The sequence below is a fragment of the Bos grunniens genome, chromosome 29, assembly GCF_055505025.1.
Source record: "Bos grunniens cultivar Pamir isolate PY7600 chromosome 29, Bosgru_T2T1.0, whole genome shotgun sequence".
Lineage (NCBI taxonomy): Eukaryota > Metazoa > Chordata > Mammalia > Artiodactyla > Bovidae > Bos > Bos grunniens.
Window position 1 is genome coordinate 47,992,806 of NC_141193.1, and position 16,835 is coordinate 48,009,640.

The following is a 16,835-nucleotide window of genomic DNA, read 5'->3' on the forward strand; positions in this document are numbered from 1 at the left end:
AAGTACTGACATTACACATATCATATCACACTGATTACTGTCTTCTGTTTGAAGTTTTGTACTGTCTGTTTTTCCTCAATTGCTTGGCATTTATTCCAGACTTTAATGATGTTTCAAATACTTTTCTAAGTAGTTTAACAAATGTCAGCCCACTTTACCTACTCCTAAGCGATTGTGAGCTAAACAATTCCGATATTAATATTTTTTGAGTTCAAATGTAGCCATGAGATCAACTAGTTTTTGATTGTTTTCTTTCCTCAACTTCATCCCCTCAATTAATATCTTTTGTTGAACAATTCTTGCATAGAATTCTTAATAGAATGTTATGAAATTAGTGTGATTTGGCCCTTAAGACTAAAATGTTAGAATAGCCTTTACTTTTCAAATTCGTTATTTTTTTTCTTTTTTACATAATACAGCCTGTATTCTTTTTACACAGAAGTCAATGTGAACTATTACCTTGTAAACCTGATTAAAAAATCAGTTTACCATAAAAAACACTTTAATTTCAGTAGCTGGGGTTTTTATTTTTGGCTTAGTTTTCCTTTCTTGTTTTGCTTATTTCAACATAGGAGTAAAATTTCACAATTCCATATGTTTGGAAAAAATCTGCCTGAGACTCAAACTAGTCTTAAAAATATTTGAAAACTTTATTACTTTTATGTAAACACTAAAACAAATTCCTCCAATTCCCTTTTTTATTATTAAAATAAAAATTCCTTCAAAATTATTTTGTAAAACTCTCCAAAATGTCTGCTTCAAGGAAAACATATAATTAGTAAATAGCTCTTAAAAATCTTATTGTTAACATAGAGCTTCCCAGGTGGTGCTTCCCAGTGGTAAAGATTCCACCTGCCAATGCAGGAGATGTAAAGAAATGTGGTTTTGATCTCTGAGTCGGGAAGATGCCCTGCAGGAGAGCATGGCAACCCACTCTAGTGTTCTTGCCTGGAGAATCCCATGGACAGAGGACCTTGGAGGGCTACAGTCCATGGGGTGGCAAAGAGTCAGATATGACTGAAGCACTACTGAAGCAACTTAGCTTGCACATTTTGTTAACATATATTTGATAATCTTGATAAAGATAGAAAAAAAAATGAGCATCCCATCATGTCTGAGGGTAAAATGTGAGCTTTTAATTAAATCAAATAATATCAGAGTGAATACTTTATATTTCGCAGTAGCATTAGGGAACATCTTATTACACTATTAATGTATATATACTGAACAGCCGCAGCTTTTTTGATGTAACTGGCTTCTCTAGATCCTTGAGATATTTTGAAGCAACATTATAGTTTATAGACTAGTAGGTGAAATATCCATTAACTTATTTTGCATATGTGTTTTAATATTTCCACTTTAATTTTATCATAGACTGAACTGCTAGTTGCTGGAAATAGAAGTATTTATCTGATTTTCATTATTCATTTCCCAAGAGCTACAAAATTACAAACAAAAGCTATCATGACATGAAAAAATTTACTAAATAATTGATCACTTATAAAACTGTGTATGTGTGGGCATGTGTGTGTGTGCTCAGCTGCTCAATCATGTCCAGCTTTTTGCAATCCTATGGATGTAGCCTCTGTCCATGGGATTCTCCAGGCAAGAACCCTGGGGTGGTTTGCCATTCCTTCTCCAGGGGATCTTCCCAACCCAGGGATCGAACCTGCGTCCCCTGCATCTCCTACATTGACAGGTGGATTTTTTACCACTGCGCCACCTGGGAAGCCTTATAAAATTTGCTCCCAATTAATATGCTTTCACATTTGAAAGAACACTGATAGTTGAGCTGAAAATTTTTGTTTGTTTTTTAGACAATGGTATCTTTGTTAGAGCTCATCAAAGTATATGCAACAGTTCCATGACCAGTTTTAGGTTAAAGACCTGCAATGAAGAATGAAAAACCAAAGTAAAATGACAGGAAATAGGAATATTTAGAGATGAGGGGTCAGGCAGAGGTTATTGTAGATGAATCTCAGTGACTGAGACTGGAAAGAAAGCTTGCAGACCGACTGTGAAGGGTGTTGAGTAGCATGTCAAGAAGTGAATTTCTTGTGATAGGAAATTTGAAGCTATTAAAGGATTTAAACAAAATTATACAAATAAAGTTGAGCTACAGAACAATTAATCTGCCACAGAATGGAAGTTGGATGCAAAAGGAAAGTTGCTCCCTCTTGTCTGACTCTTTGTGATTCTATGGACTGTAGCCCGCCAGGCTCCTCTGTGCATGGGGATTCTCCAGGTGAGAAAACTGGAGTGGGTTGCCATGCCCTCCTCCAGGGGATCTTTCCAATTCAGGTATCAAACCCAAGTCTCCCACATTGCAGGTGGATTACTTACCATCTGAGCCATCAGGAAAGCTCAAGAATACTGGAGTAGGTAGCCTATCCCTTCTGTAGGAGATCATCCCAGCCCAAAAATCAAACTGGGGTCTCCTGCATTGCAGGCGAATTCTTTAGCAGCTGAGCTACCAGGGAAGCCCAACACATCTGTGTGAAATCTAAATATATTGCTATGTATGCAGGCTCAGTCATGTCTGACTCTTTTCACCCTCATGGACTGTAGCCTAAAAGAACTCTATCCATGGGATTATAGCAGCAAGAATACTAGAATGGGTTGCCAGTTCCTCTTCCAGGGTATCTTCCCAACCAAGGGATCGAACCCAAATATTCTGCAGCTCTGGCTTTGGCAGGCAGATTCTTTACCATTTAGCTCCCTGGGAAGCTCAAAAAATTGGTTTAGGTGATCTTATTTACAAAATAGAAATAGAGACACAGTTGTAGAGAATAAACATATGGATATCAAAGGGTAAGAGCAGGGGGTAGTAGGATGAACTGGGAGATTGGATTTGAGATGACCTAACAGAAGCAGAAGATATTAAGAAGAGACAGCAAGAATGCACAGAACTATACAAAAAAGATCTTGATGATCCAGATAACCTTGATGGTGTCACTCACCTACAGCCAGACATCCTAGAGCGCAAAGTCAGTGGACCTTAGGAGCATCACTATGAACAAAGCTAGTGGAGGTGGGGAATTCCAGTTGAGCTATTTCAATTCCTATAAGATGATGCTGTTAAAGTGCTGCACTCAATATGTCAACAAATTTGGAAAACTCATCATTAGCCACAAGACTGGAAAAGGTCAGTTTTCATTCCAATCCCAAAGAAAGGCACTGCCAAAGAATGTTCAAACTACCTCACAATTTAACTCATCTCACACACTAGCAAAGTAATACTGAAAATTCTCCAATCTAGGCTTCTCAGTATGTGAACTGAGAACTTCCAGATGTCCAAAATGGATTTAGAAAAGGCAGAGGAACAAGAGATAAAATTTCCAACATCTGTTGGATCATAGAAAAAGCAAGAGAATTCTAGAAAAATATCTACTTCTGCTTCATTGACTATGCTAAAGTCTTTGACTGTGTAGATCACAGAAACCTGTGGAAATTCTTTAATAGATGGGAATACCAGACCACCTTACCTGTGTCCTGAGAAATCTGTATGCAGGTCAAGAAGCAACAATTTGACTTGGACATGGAATAAACAACTGGGTCCAAATTGGGAAAGGAGTAGGTCAAGTTTAGGCTGTATATTGTCACCCTGCTTATTTAACTTCTATGCAGAGCACATCATGAGAAATGCTGGACTGGATGAAGCACAAGCTGGAATCGAGTTTGCCATGAGAAATATCAATAACTTCAGATATGCAGATGACACCACTCCATGGCGGAAAGCAAAGATGAACTAAGGAGCTTCTTAATTAAGGTGAAAGAGGAAAGTAAAAGTACTGGCTCAAAACTCAACATTTCAAAAACTAAAATCATGACATCCAGTCCTATCACTTCATGGTAAATAGATAGGGAAACAAAGGAAACAGTGACAGACTTTATTTTCTTGGTCTCCAATCGCTGTGAACCTTGACTGCAGCTAGACAGCATTTTAAAAAGGAGAGACATTACTTTGCTGACAAAGGTCTGTCTAGTCAAAACTATGGTTTTTCCAGTAGTCGTGTATGAATGTGAGAGTTACCATAAAGAAAGCTGAGCATTAAAGAACTGGTGCTTTTGAACTGTGGTGTTGGAGAAGACTCCTGAGAGTCCCTTGGACTGTAAGGAGATCAAACCAGTCCATCCTAAAGCAAATCAGTCCTAAATGTTCATTGGAAGGTCTGATGCTGAAGCTGAAGCTCCAATACTTTGGCTACCTGTTGCAAAAACCCAACTCATCGGAAAAGACCTTGATGCTGGGAAAGACTGAAGGGAGGAGGAGAAGGAGTTGACAGAAGAAGAATGGTTGGATGGCATCAATGACTCAAAGGACATGAGTTTGAATAAGCTCTGAGATTTGGTGATGGACAGGGAAGCCTGGTGTGCTGTGGTCCATGGGGTCACAAAGAGTTGTATACGACCAAGTGACTGAAATGACTGACTGACCGATAAAATAGATAACTAATAAGAACCTACTATATAGCACAGGGAATTCTATTCAATACTCCTAAATGAGAAGGAAATCCAAAAATAAGGGTATATATATGTATGTCTGGCTGATTCATTTTGCTATATTGTAAAGCAACTACACTGCAATTAAATTGAAAAAAATAAAATTATAAGACAGAAAAAAAGAATAGCTATAACTGATATGTTGAAAATAGACTGTCAGACAGGAGTGGGGCACAAACAGAAGACAAGAGACCCACTGAAATAATAAAAGGTTAAAATACAGAAGTGATCCAGCGGTGGATGAGGTGAGACATAGTAACAAGGACCTGACTTGGTTTGGCTTTAATAGAAAGGAAAGGGTTTGAAGTAAATGAAGATGGATAGGGCTTATTAACTGTAAATATGGGATATGGATGAAGGAATGTTTAATCACCGCTCTCAGTTTTCTACTTAGGATGACTGAGAGTGCTGCATTGACCTTAATAGAAACATGTAAGTCAGAAGCAGGGGCTAATGTGAAGGAAGAACAGCTGGTTTTAATCACACTAAATGGGAGAAGCCAGTGAACTCTAACAAGGCATAGAACTCAGAGAAGATATTGGTACAAAAAACTACACATACATAAAAATGTATGGACAGACACAGGTGTTGTGGCCTGAAATTTATCAATTTATGGGGAGGGCATCTTTAAGAAAACTAAAGGAATATTATAAATACAAAATTCTGTTTGGGATTTCGAACGTGACTCATGGAAATGAGAGGCACACAAGTTTAAATATCACTATGAATCCATCTCTTGTGATACCATGGAATGACTGAAATCTCCAAAGGACTGCACTAGATTTGGCTGTCACTTTTGGCAATAAAAAAAAAAAAAAATGCTCTTAAAAAGAGGAGAAGGTGGAAGAAGAACCAAGATAAAGTACCATCACTGGAGGCCAGGATTGGATTTGATTTCAGGAAGTAAAAAGGTGCCTGGAATGACCAAATATCTATAATTGTCTATTTGACAAGCTTCATGCTAGATGCTGGGATCCTGTCACCATGGCATATAATGATTAGGGTCTATTTCAAGAGACTGGTGAAAGTCAGATTACAAAGGCTCACAAATGATCCAGAAGGCAAAAATAAAGAGAGTACTCATCTAAGAAACATATCCACATGATTACCTGATTTTCTTACATCTCATAAGTATAAGCTTATTATAAGCAAATCACTGCTTTAATGGCTGAGTATGAAAATGTACTGACTCTGAAAATACATTAAATTTCTTACCCGTGAGAGGCGACTTAGCGTATCTGAGACCAAGGACTGTAATTCCCTCAGAGACTTTTCTACTTAACTGATCTTATGTGTCTTTGAATAATTTATTTGAATTTACTTACAGAGTTTGCCTCTTTTTGTTTTTTTTCAGGCCAGCAGGTTTTCTGTTCCCTGAGACCTCAAGGATGTCTCATATATATTTCTTTCTATAAAGAAAGCTGAGCACTGAAGAATTGATGCTTTTGAACTGTGATGTTGGAGAAGATTCTTGAGAGTCCCTTGGACTGCAAGGAGATCCAACCAGTCCATCCTAAAGAAAATCAGTCCTGAATATTCATTGGAAAGACTGGTGCTGAAATTCCAATACTTTGGCCACCTAATGCAAAGAGCTGACTCATTTGAAAAGACCCTAATGCTGGAAAAGATTGAGGGCAGGAGGAGAAGGGGACGACAGAGAATGAGATAGTTGGATGGCATCACCGACTTGATGGGCATGGGTTTGGGTGAACTCCAGGAGTTGGTGATAGACAGAGAGGCCTGGTGTGCTGCAGTTCATGGGGTCACAAAGAGTTGGACACGATGGAGTGACTGAATTGAACTGAACTGGAGACCTCAAGAGAGTTGTTAAAAAATATTCAATTTTTTTCTTATTTACACAATTACACACATTTCACTGAAAGTAAGTTTAATAATTTTCAAAACCCTCTAACTTTCTAAATTGTTTGGTGTAGGAAAAGTCAAGTATGCTAAAATTACACTATTTTTAATTTCATTGCTTTCCTTATATTTTAGTGATTTGATAACTTTATTCTCACTTTTGTCTGTTTTGTGCAAGGTAGGGAAATTTAATAGGTATTTTTCCATTAATGAATTAATCAAAATATAACTGAGTAATAAAAAATAAATGCAAAGGTGGTTTTCATCTAGATATAATATGGATTTAATTTTTTTCTCACACACACAAGCATGCACACACACATACTCTAAATCCATGAGAATTATGGTTTTCTTACCTGAACTTCTTTCCCTAGGGAAAAGAAAAAAGAGCTGAAAACATACTAAATAAGAAAATTAATTTTTAGTAACCTTGTCTTCTCTATTTTCAACCTTAATCCCCAAATTCTGAACTAAATCAACCAGTTACTCTTACATAATCATTGTCAAAGTTTACAAAGATTCTTCTTGAAAATAGTATTTTGAGAATCAATGGACCTTCAGTTTCCTGAATCTAGGAATAATGTCAGATCATGTTTTTTATATCACCAATAGCAACTATCTTTTTATTTTTATTTTCTCTCAAAAAATTCTATTTTCTATTATTTAAAAAATTTTGTAATGAAGTATAGTTGATTTACAATGTTGTACTAGTTTCTGGGGTATAGCAAAGTGATTCATATATATACATATAAAATTATTTTTTATACTATTTTCTCTTATGGTTTATTATAGGCTATTAAATATAGTACCCAATGCCAATTAGTAGAACCTTGTTTTATGTTTTGTTTTTTTATCTTTTTTTTTCATTTTGGCCCCACCAAGTGGCATTCAGGATCTTAGTTCCCAGAGCAGGGATCAAACCTGTGCCCCACTGCAACAGAAGTTCAGAGTCTTAACCCTTGGACTGCCATGGAAGTCCCTGTTTATCTATTTTATACACAGTAGTCGGTACATGCTATTCCCAAACTCCTAATTGATTCCTCTTCATCCACTCTCCCCTTTGGTAACCTCAAATTTGTTTTCTACATCTATGAGTCCATCCCTTCCCTGTAAATAAGTTCATTTTTATCATACTTTAGATTCCATATATAAGTGGTACCATGTATCTTTCTCTTTCTGACTGACTTTACTTAGTATGACAATATCTAGTTTCATTGATGTTGCTGCAATTGGCATTATTTCATTCTTCTTTATGGCTGAGTAATATTGCCAAATTCAGACTTAAATTGAAGAAAGTAGGGAAAACCACTAGACCATTCAGGTATGAACCTAAATCAAATCCCTTATGATTATACAGTGGAAGTGAGAAATAGATTTAAGGGCCTAGATCTGATAGATAGAGTGCCTGATGAACTATGGAATGAGGTTCGTGACATTGTACAGGAGACAGGGATCAAGACCATCCCCATGGAAAAGAAATGCAAAAAAGCAAAATGGCTGTCTGGGGAGGCCTTACAAATAGCTGTGAAAAGAAGAGAAGTGAAAAGCAAAAGAGAAAAGGAAAGATATAAACATCTGAATGCAGAGTTCCAAAGAATAGCTAGAAGAGATAAGAAAGCCTTCTTCAGTGATCAATGCAGAGAAATAGAGGAAAACAACAGAATGGGAAAGACAAGAGATCTCTTCAAGAAAATTAGAGATACCAAGGGGACATTTCATGCAAAGATGTGCTCGATAAAAGACAGAAATGGTATGGACCTAACAGAAGCAGAAGATATTAAGAAGAGGTGGAAGGAATACACAGAAGAACTGTACAAAAAAAGATCTTCATGACCCAGATAATCACGATGGTGTGATCACTGACCTAGAGCCAGACATCCTGGAATGTGAAGTCAAGTGGGCCTTAGAAAACATCACTACGAACAAAGCTAGTGGAGGTAATAGAATTCCAGTTGAGCTATTCCAAATCCTGAAAGATGATGCTGTTAAAGTGCTGCACTCAATATGCCAGCAAATTTGGAAAACTCAGCAGTGGCCACAGGACTGGAAAAGGTCAGTTTTCATTCCAATCCCAAAGAAAGGCAATGCCAAAGAATGCTCAAACTACTGCACACTTGCACTCATCTCACACGCTAGTAAAGTAATGCTCAAAATTCCCCAAGCCAGGCTTCAGCAATATGTGAACTATGAACTTCCTGATGTTCAAGCTGGTTTTAGAAAAGGCAGAGGAACCAGAGATCAAATTGCCAACATCCACTGGATCATCGAAAAAGCAAGAGAGTTCCAGAAAAACATCTATTTCTGCTTTATTGACTATGCCAAAGCCTTTGACTGTGTGGATCACAATAAACTGTGGACAATTCTGAAAGAGATGGGAATACCAGACCACCTGATCTGCCTCTTGAGAAATATGTATGCAGGTCAGGAAGCAACAGTTAGAACTGGACATGGAACAACAGACTGGTTCCAAATAGGAAAAGGAGTACATCAAGGCTGTATATTGTCACCCTGCTTATTTAACTTATATGCAGAGTACATCATGAGAAACACTAGACTGGAGGAAACACAAGCTGGAATCAAGATTGCTGGGAGAAATATCAATCACCTCAGATATGCAGATGACACAACCCTTATGGCAGAAAGTGAAGAGGAACTCAAAAGCCTCTTGATGAAAGTGAAAGAGGAGAGTGAAAAAGTTGGCTTAAAGTTCAACATTCAGAAAAGGAAGATCATGGCGTCCGGTCCCATCACTTCATGGGAAATAGATGGGGAAACAGTGGAAACAGTGTCAGACTTTATTTTTCTGGGCTCCAAAGTCACTGCAGATGGTGACTGCAGCGATGAAATTAAAAGACGCTTACTCCTTGGAAGGAAAGTTATGACCAACCCAGGTAGCATATTCAAAAGCAGAGACATTACTTTGCAAACAAAGGTCCGTCTAATCAAGGCTATGGTTTTTCCTGTGGTCATGTATGGATGTGAGAGTTGGACTGTGAAGAAGGCTGAGCGCCAAAGACTTGATGCTTTTGAACTGTGGTGTTGGAGAAGACTCTTGAGAGTCCCTTGGACTGCAAGGAGATCCAACCAATCCATTCTGAAGGAGATCAGCCCTGGGATTTCTTTGGAAGGCATGATGCTAAAGCTGAAACTCCAGTACTTTGGCCACCTCGTGCAAAGTGTTGACTCATTGGAAAAGACTCTGATGCTGGGAGGGATTGGGGGCAGGAGGAGAAGGGGACGACAGAGGATGAGATGGCTGGATGGCATCACTGACTCGATGGACGTGAGTCTGAGTGAACTCCAGGAGTTTGTGATGGACAGGGAGGCCTGGCGTGCTGGGATTCATGGGGTTGCAAAGAGTCGGACACGACTGAGCGACTGATCTGATCTGATCTGAATATTTTATTATATATATATTTATATATCACATCTTTTTTATCCGTTCATTTGTTGATGGATGTTTAGGTTGCTTCCATGTTTGGGTTATTATAAATAATGCTGCTATGAACACTGGAGTGACACTTAGACACAAAAACCAAACTTGTGAGAGAAGACAGAAAGACGACTGTGCCTTTGGGATGCCTGAGTTTGAGTACAGAACCTTTACTACCTCCCTGGGTGACTTCAGGTATGGCATTCTATCTTTCATAATTCTATTTCTATTTAAAATAAGAATAAACATTCTTACTTGGAAGAGATTTGAGTTTGTACATGCCCAACATTTATGTATAAGCAGATTTCTTAGCATTTGTTTTTGTAAACAGTAGGAATTAAATACTGAGAGAAATTAGAATTTATTTTATAATTTTATACAAAGCAATAAGCTGTTTTGTATTTGTCCTCAAAGTTTTTGCTTCTGGGCTTGACTTGCTATTTTAGTGTCTTCAGGATTTAGGATAAAGATATGCATATCTTTACTGTATGATTATAGGAAAAATTTTTCTTGAACATCTAGTTTATTGTATTTGTGCCATTTTCTCTCCACTCAGAGGTCTTACTTTCATCCTTAAGCAATAATCATCTCGATTAACTTTGATCAAAAACTTGATCTAATTATTAAACTAAAGTGTAAAGACCCATACCTTCAAGTTCTATCTCTTAACAGGTTGCCAACATGTAAGTTAAATAATAAAACTCAGAACATTGGATTTCAAAGATATAGCACTTTGGAAGAAAACCCACAAGCAGATTTTTTCCCCTTTTTTGTGATAGAGTGGTAAAGTTGTCTAACTTTTATTTTTCAATATTTTTGGTTAATCTGTGATAAGCAGTTAAGAGACTAGTGTATATTCATTAATTCGTTTGTTCAATATTTGCTCAGCAAATATTTAACACAAGCTACTGCTCCTGCTCTTGTCATTAGGGATATAGCAGTTACCAAAAATGTCTCATCCTTCTTGAAGTTAAATTATTAACAAAGAATAAACATACACACATAATTAATTGCATATTTAACTTAACTTTAGTAATACTCACTAAATGTCACTATTTGTCCCCACTGCCAAATGAGAAACTGAGACACTGAAGACTAGAAATTTAATGATGAGTATGGGTTACAGAGCTTTAAAGTAAACTTACATGTATATGATCACCAAGACCACGATTTTCCTCCAGACCTTTTCATGTGGATATTCATGACTACCAATTCCTTCCCATGTTTTCAGCATGTCTCCTGAGGCTCTGTTCATCTATATTTAACTTGCTTACTTAAATCTCTCACTTAATGACAAAAAGCTCCCTTGACCCCATTTGACCGCTACCCACTATTCTGCTTCTCTCTCCTCACAGTCTGGTTTGTTGAAAGAGTTGTTTATTCTCACAGTCACTGCTTCCTGGTCTAACATTTATTCATGAAATTTATTATAGCCTGGTTTTTACTTCCCTCACTCAAATGAAACATTTTGTTAGTAGATTCAATGATCACTTGTCAGTCCTTATTTATATGCCAGGGACAAAGATACTATCAATCAAATCATGCAATTACAATACAATTAACATAAACAGTTTAGGGAATAAGTACAATCAATTCTTGGTAGGCCTATAGATCAATGTTCAATATGCCACAGCCATAAATTACCGTATTCCCTAGATTGTCAAATTTTGATAACAGAATATGTCAGTTCAGAGTATTTCATTGGTAAGTATTTCTATTTTTCTTTCACAGTTTTCCAGCAGTTCATACTTCAGCTACTGGCTTACTGAACTAGATATGAGAAATTCACAAAAGTTTAAATAAACTAAAGTTATTTATATGAGTGGACAAGAGAAGCAGGTGAAAATGTTTAGAGCAGAAAAGGAAATACAGAATAGGCCAAAGAAACAGATCAAGAGAACGTTTAGGAAGTTTACATGCATAACATAGTTTTATATGCCCAACTCAGTCTCCATAGGGTATTTAAAGATGTCAACGTTTTCAAGATGTTTTAGAATGATATGGGGCTACTTTTGTTATCATTTTACATGTAAAGTTGTTCCAATTTCATTCAGAATGTATCTGATTATTGGGCAAATTTAAGTATACTGACTGGTATAAAACCTCTTTTCTTTCACATTCAAGCCATTAAAAATGCTGTTTGCACTGCCTAATCACTTTCTTCCCTCGTCCATCAAAATGACTATATCTCACTTTTTCCTCAGGCCTTAACCTTTGAAAATCCTCCCTAACACTAGCTGCCCTCATAACACACAACCCTAATTTAAGTTAACTATCTCCCCTTGTATTCTGTATACCCTATACTCACTGTCTTCTCACATATGACCATTTATCACACTACATTGTAATTGCCTGGAAGTCTTTCTGACCTCAATTTCTCCCTTTTATCAAGAATTTTAAGATCTCCAAGGACAAAGATCATCTTTTCTATTTCATTATTTTCATCAGAACCTAGCACAAATAACTATAAGAATTTAGTAAATATTTGCTGAATGAATCAACTAGTAATTAACTTAATGAATGAATGATTGAATAAACTACATTGCATTTCAATGCCCACCCCAAGATGCTCTAGAGAAAACTGTTCACAATTGGCGGCGTACCATGTATGAAATTTTCCCAAGAACATTTTCTCAGTGCAAAAACTTGAGTACAGCCCTTCTCCACCACAGTCTCTGCCCTCTAGAGTATAATTAATTTTCTGGGAGTTTTCCCTGATAGCTCAGTGAGTAAAGGATCTGTCCACAATGCAGTAGACGCAGGGCTGACCCCTGAGTTGGGAAGATCCCCTGGAAGATCCTCTGGTATTCTTGCCTGAAAAATCCCATGGACAGAGGAGCCTGGTGGGTTGCAGTCTAAAGGGTTGCAAAGAGTCAGATATGGCTGAGCACACACGTTAACACATTAGAAGGCATGACAGTTTTGAAAAGGCTGCACAAAAAAGCAATCTAATCCACCTTCCACTGAGCTTCTGTGCTGTAGAAGGAAAATAAGGGATGTACAGTGATTGTAAAGATAGCACTGATGGACATCCAGGTACAAATGAGCCAGGTAGCTTCTCTCTGATTCTTGGCATGAGCAAATCCAAATGGATCTCTCAAATCAGATCATCATTCACTAGACATGGCTCTTGGTGGTAGCATGTGTGCTCAGTCAGGTCCGACTCTTTGTGACCCCTGTGGACTGTAGCCCACCAGACTCCTCTGTCCATGGGATTTTCCAGGCCAGAATACTGGAGTGGGTTGCCATTTCCTTTTTTAAGGTCTTTGTGGTAGATGAATTTTAAAATTTTAGGTTACAGTGGGCAGTTACACACAATGGTTTTGTTTGGAAAAGGTTTTGCTTTGACATTTTACTGCCTTCAGGATTTCTGTCAAAAATACTCATGCTACAACTATAATGTGGATTCACATGGTGGCTGACTGTTATCTTTTTGCATTTGAGAAAGTTCAGATAATTGAGGTAATTAAATACCTCATTTCTCTGAATTCTGAGTAATTAATGAAGTGTGTAGGAATTAGCAGCTGGAGGTAACACACTGATATTTTCCTTGATCATTGTCCACAGAAAGTGTTTAAAATAAGAAAGTCATTCATTACTTGCTCTACTTATCAGCATTAGTTTAAAAATGCAACAGAAATAGGAAAATATGGTGGTTTTGTGGTGAGTTTCTTGCTTATGCTTTATTTTTTTTTTCAAACCTCTAGTTCAATAACGATATGTTCTTACAAGTGAGGAGTTACACACTGGTAGATAACAGATTCCAGCACCAGAGTGTGCTATATTAACAGACTGTGTGCCATAGGAAACATGGTTTGCCATGTTTTTGTTTGTTTTGCCATAGAGGCATGGTTTGCCATCTTTTGTCATGAATTTGCAATCAGAAACTTAAACTTTGTGTACCAAAGTTATCAGTTGTCAAAATTCTCTATAAATGCTGGAAATACAGGCAAAATCAGTCAGAAAGCAAAAGCACTCTCCTAAACCAGATGTTTATGAATTACATTTTTTCTTTTTAACCCCGCAGGATGCCTGAAATTCCTGTGTGTCCAAAGTGATGGATGTTATCAAGTATGTGCTTATCTCCTTCCTCTGTAGCTGTGCAATTTCTACTCATTGCAAGTCTCACTTCTCATCAGGATTCCATACCTAGAATCTTAATAACCATTCACTCTCTTAAATGATCCGGTTCTCCCAGCCCTTTGCCAAAGTGTCTCTAGCCATGAGATAACTGTTACAAGACTTCTTTTGAAAGTAATTTTAAATGTCTTCTCTTGTGATGGATTAACCGTTGATCACTATCCAAAGAGACATTTTTCATGAATATTCTTTTCAGAAACTTTCACACTAGTGCACAGTTTTAACAGTAACCATGAACTAGGCAGTATTCTACTGTCCTCTGCAAGCCCATGTGAGTTGAGGATCCTCTTAAGAGGGCCACACTAACCTCTTAATTATATTATTGTTTAAAATGTATCCTGCTGCTGCTAAGTCACTTCAGTCTTGTCCGACTCTTTGCGACCCCATAAATGGCAGCCCACCAGGCTCCCCCGTCCCTGGGATTCTCCAGGCAAGAACACTGGAGTGGGTTGCCATTTCCTTCTCCTGCATGACAAAGAAAAGTGAAAGTGAAGTCGCTGAGTCCTGTCTGACCCTCAGCGACCCCATGGACTGCAGCCTACCAGGCTCTTCTGTCCATGGTATTTTCCAGGCAAGAGTACTGGAGTGGGTTGCCATTACCTTCTCCAAAATATATCCTAGCTTTTGCGAATTTTCAGTACTCAAACTTCTCTCTATAGGAAAGAACACTAAGGTCTGAAATCTCTCTTCCAAATGATACTTGCCTAATTCACCTTCTTATGCAAGAGGGAAACAATATAGCAAAAAAAAAAGTTGAATTAAAGACCACAGTGACCCAAAGATATCAGAAGTCCAATAAGACTAGAAAATTGTTCTAACTGACATGAGGAGCCTAAACATTTATGTTTATATTAACCTCTTAAAATAAAATCTCAACTCTGCAAATCTCACTGCTTTCTAAGGTTCAGGGAAGTTCAATACAAAAAAGCAGATTCTCTTTAGAAATAAAAGGAATTATAAATTAACTCTGATTGAAGAACCTTATCCTTTCCTTGAAAATCGTTGAAGCTCCTCCCTTCAAGGAACTGCAGTCAGCTCCCTGTCCTTCACCTGATGTGATGTTAATTATATACCTGTCAGCCTACCTACTCTATTTAGAAGGCAAGTTGCACACTTTCTAACAACCCACCACTTAGTTCTCTTCCAATTTTTAAATAATGCTGACTGGTACTTTTTAATTAAGATTTGACAGTTGAAATTTGCATTCCAAAGGCTCATTGACTTCTATGGAATTAGATTGCCTATTTGCTCTACACAGACACACGCATACACACACACACACACACCACCACCACCACCAGTCATTCCTAGGCCACTCTGTTAAGTGTACAAATATACTATCTTCTGCTTGGTCTTCAGTATCACAAGTTCTGCGGACTATAGGAAATTTGGCCTTTAAGCCATTTTAAATTGGCATTTGCAATTTGATGTTTTGTTAATGCAGTATAATTTGGCATGATGGGGAATTTGGATAACTGTTAAAATACTTGTTCTTGTCATATTCATTATTAATTTATATTAGCTACAAGCAAAGGAATTTTTTACAGCTTACTGGATTTTTTTCTCATAACTGTGGCTAACACTGAGATTTTGATATGTACATATTAAGTGACAGATACTACACAGAGAGCTAAATATTTCATTCATAGCAGAAAAATCTAGATTCACAGAAAATTATGATAATGCCAGTGTTTTTATTTGCAATAACCAAAGGCTTACTCTATTAACATAAATGAACTGATTTTCTACATATTTTAACAGCATATAAAATAACTATCAGTTTTCAAATATATTACTTACCAGCTATGCTGATAGCAGAAATGGCTTTCCACAGTCGATAGAATTCTAAAATATTTTCCATTATATATCAAATAGTATCATGTTATGTATCAGAAACATTGTGCTGCTGCTACAAGTGAAAGAATAAAACATATTTTAGAAGCAAAGTTGTGTTATTTAACCAAAAAAAGAAGTTAATTGATAAACTACATATGAATATAGAATTCAACTTGTACCTAAATGTGTATAAAGAATGCTAAACAATTCATCACATCAGCTGATACTTCAAAATCATTGTGGAGTGGTTATATTTCAAATCACAAAAACCTCCTTTGGTCTCAATCTACCAGAAGTCAGTAATGGAAGCAAGAGTAGAACTGAATACAGGAAGAGTTTTTGTTTTGTTAAATATCCAACAAGTCCACTAAACCATGGTAATTAAATTTACACAGTGTAAGTCAAGTATTGTTCCTATTAGGTGAACTTCATATAAAGACAAATTCCTTAGCTGTCCCTTTTCAACATAATGACCAAACCTATGTACATTCAAAATTGAAATTCTTAAGAGGCTATTTAGTGATAAAACATATTTTATTAATAATATTATTAATAAATTAATAATAATCACTACTATAATATCAATACATTACATAATTAATGTATTTCAATAACATTAATGAATTATCACTAATTACTAATGTAATATTTATAATTAATGAATTAATATATGTGTGTGTATATATTACGTGTGTGTGTGTGTATGCATACATACAATGTAATATTAGTCAGGAAAAGAATAAAATTTTGCCATTTGCAATAACCTGACTAGATGTAGAGGACATTATGCTTAGTGAAATAAGTTAGAGAGAAATAAATAATCTATGTTATCACATATGTGGAATATAAGAAATAAAATAATGAATGAGTATTACAAAACAGAAATAGACTCACAGATGCAGAGAACAAATTAGTTATTACCGGTAGGGAGAGAAAAGGGGCTGGACAAAATGGAGTAGGAGATAGATACAAATTACTATGTATAAGATAAACAAGCAATGGAGATATGTTGTACAACACAGGAAAACATGTCCTTTTTTGAAATATTTTAAAATGCAGTATA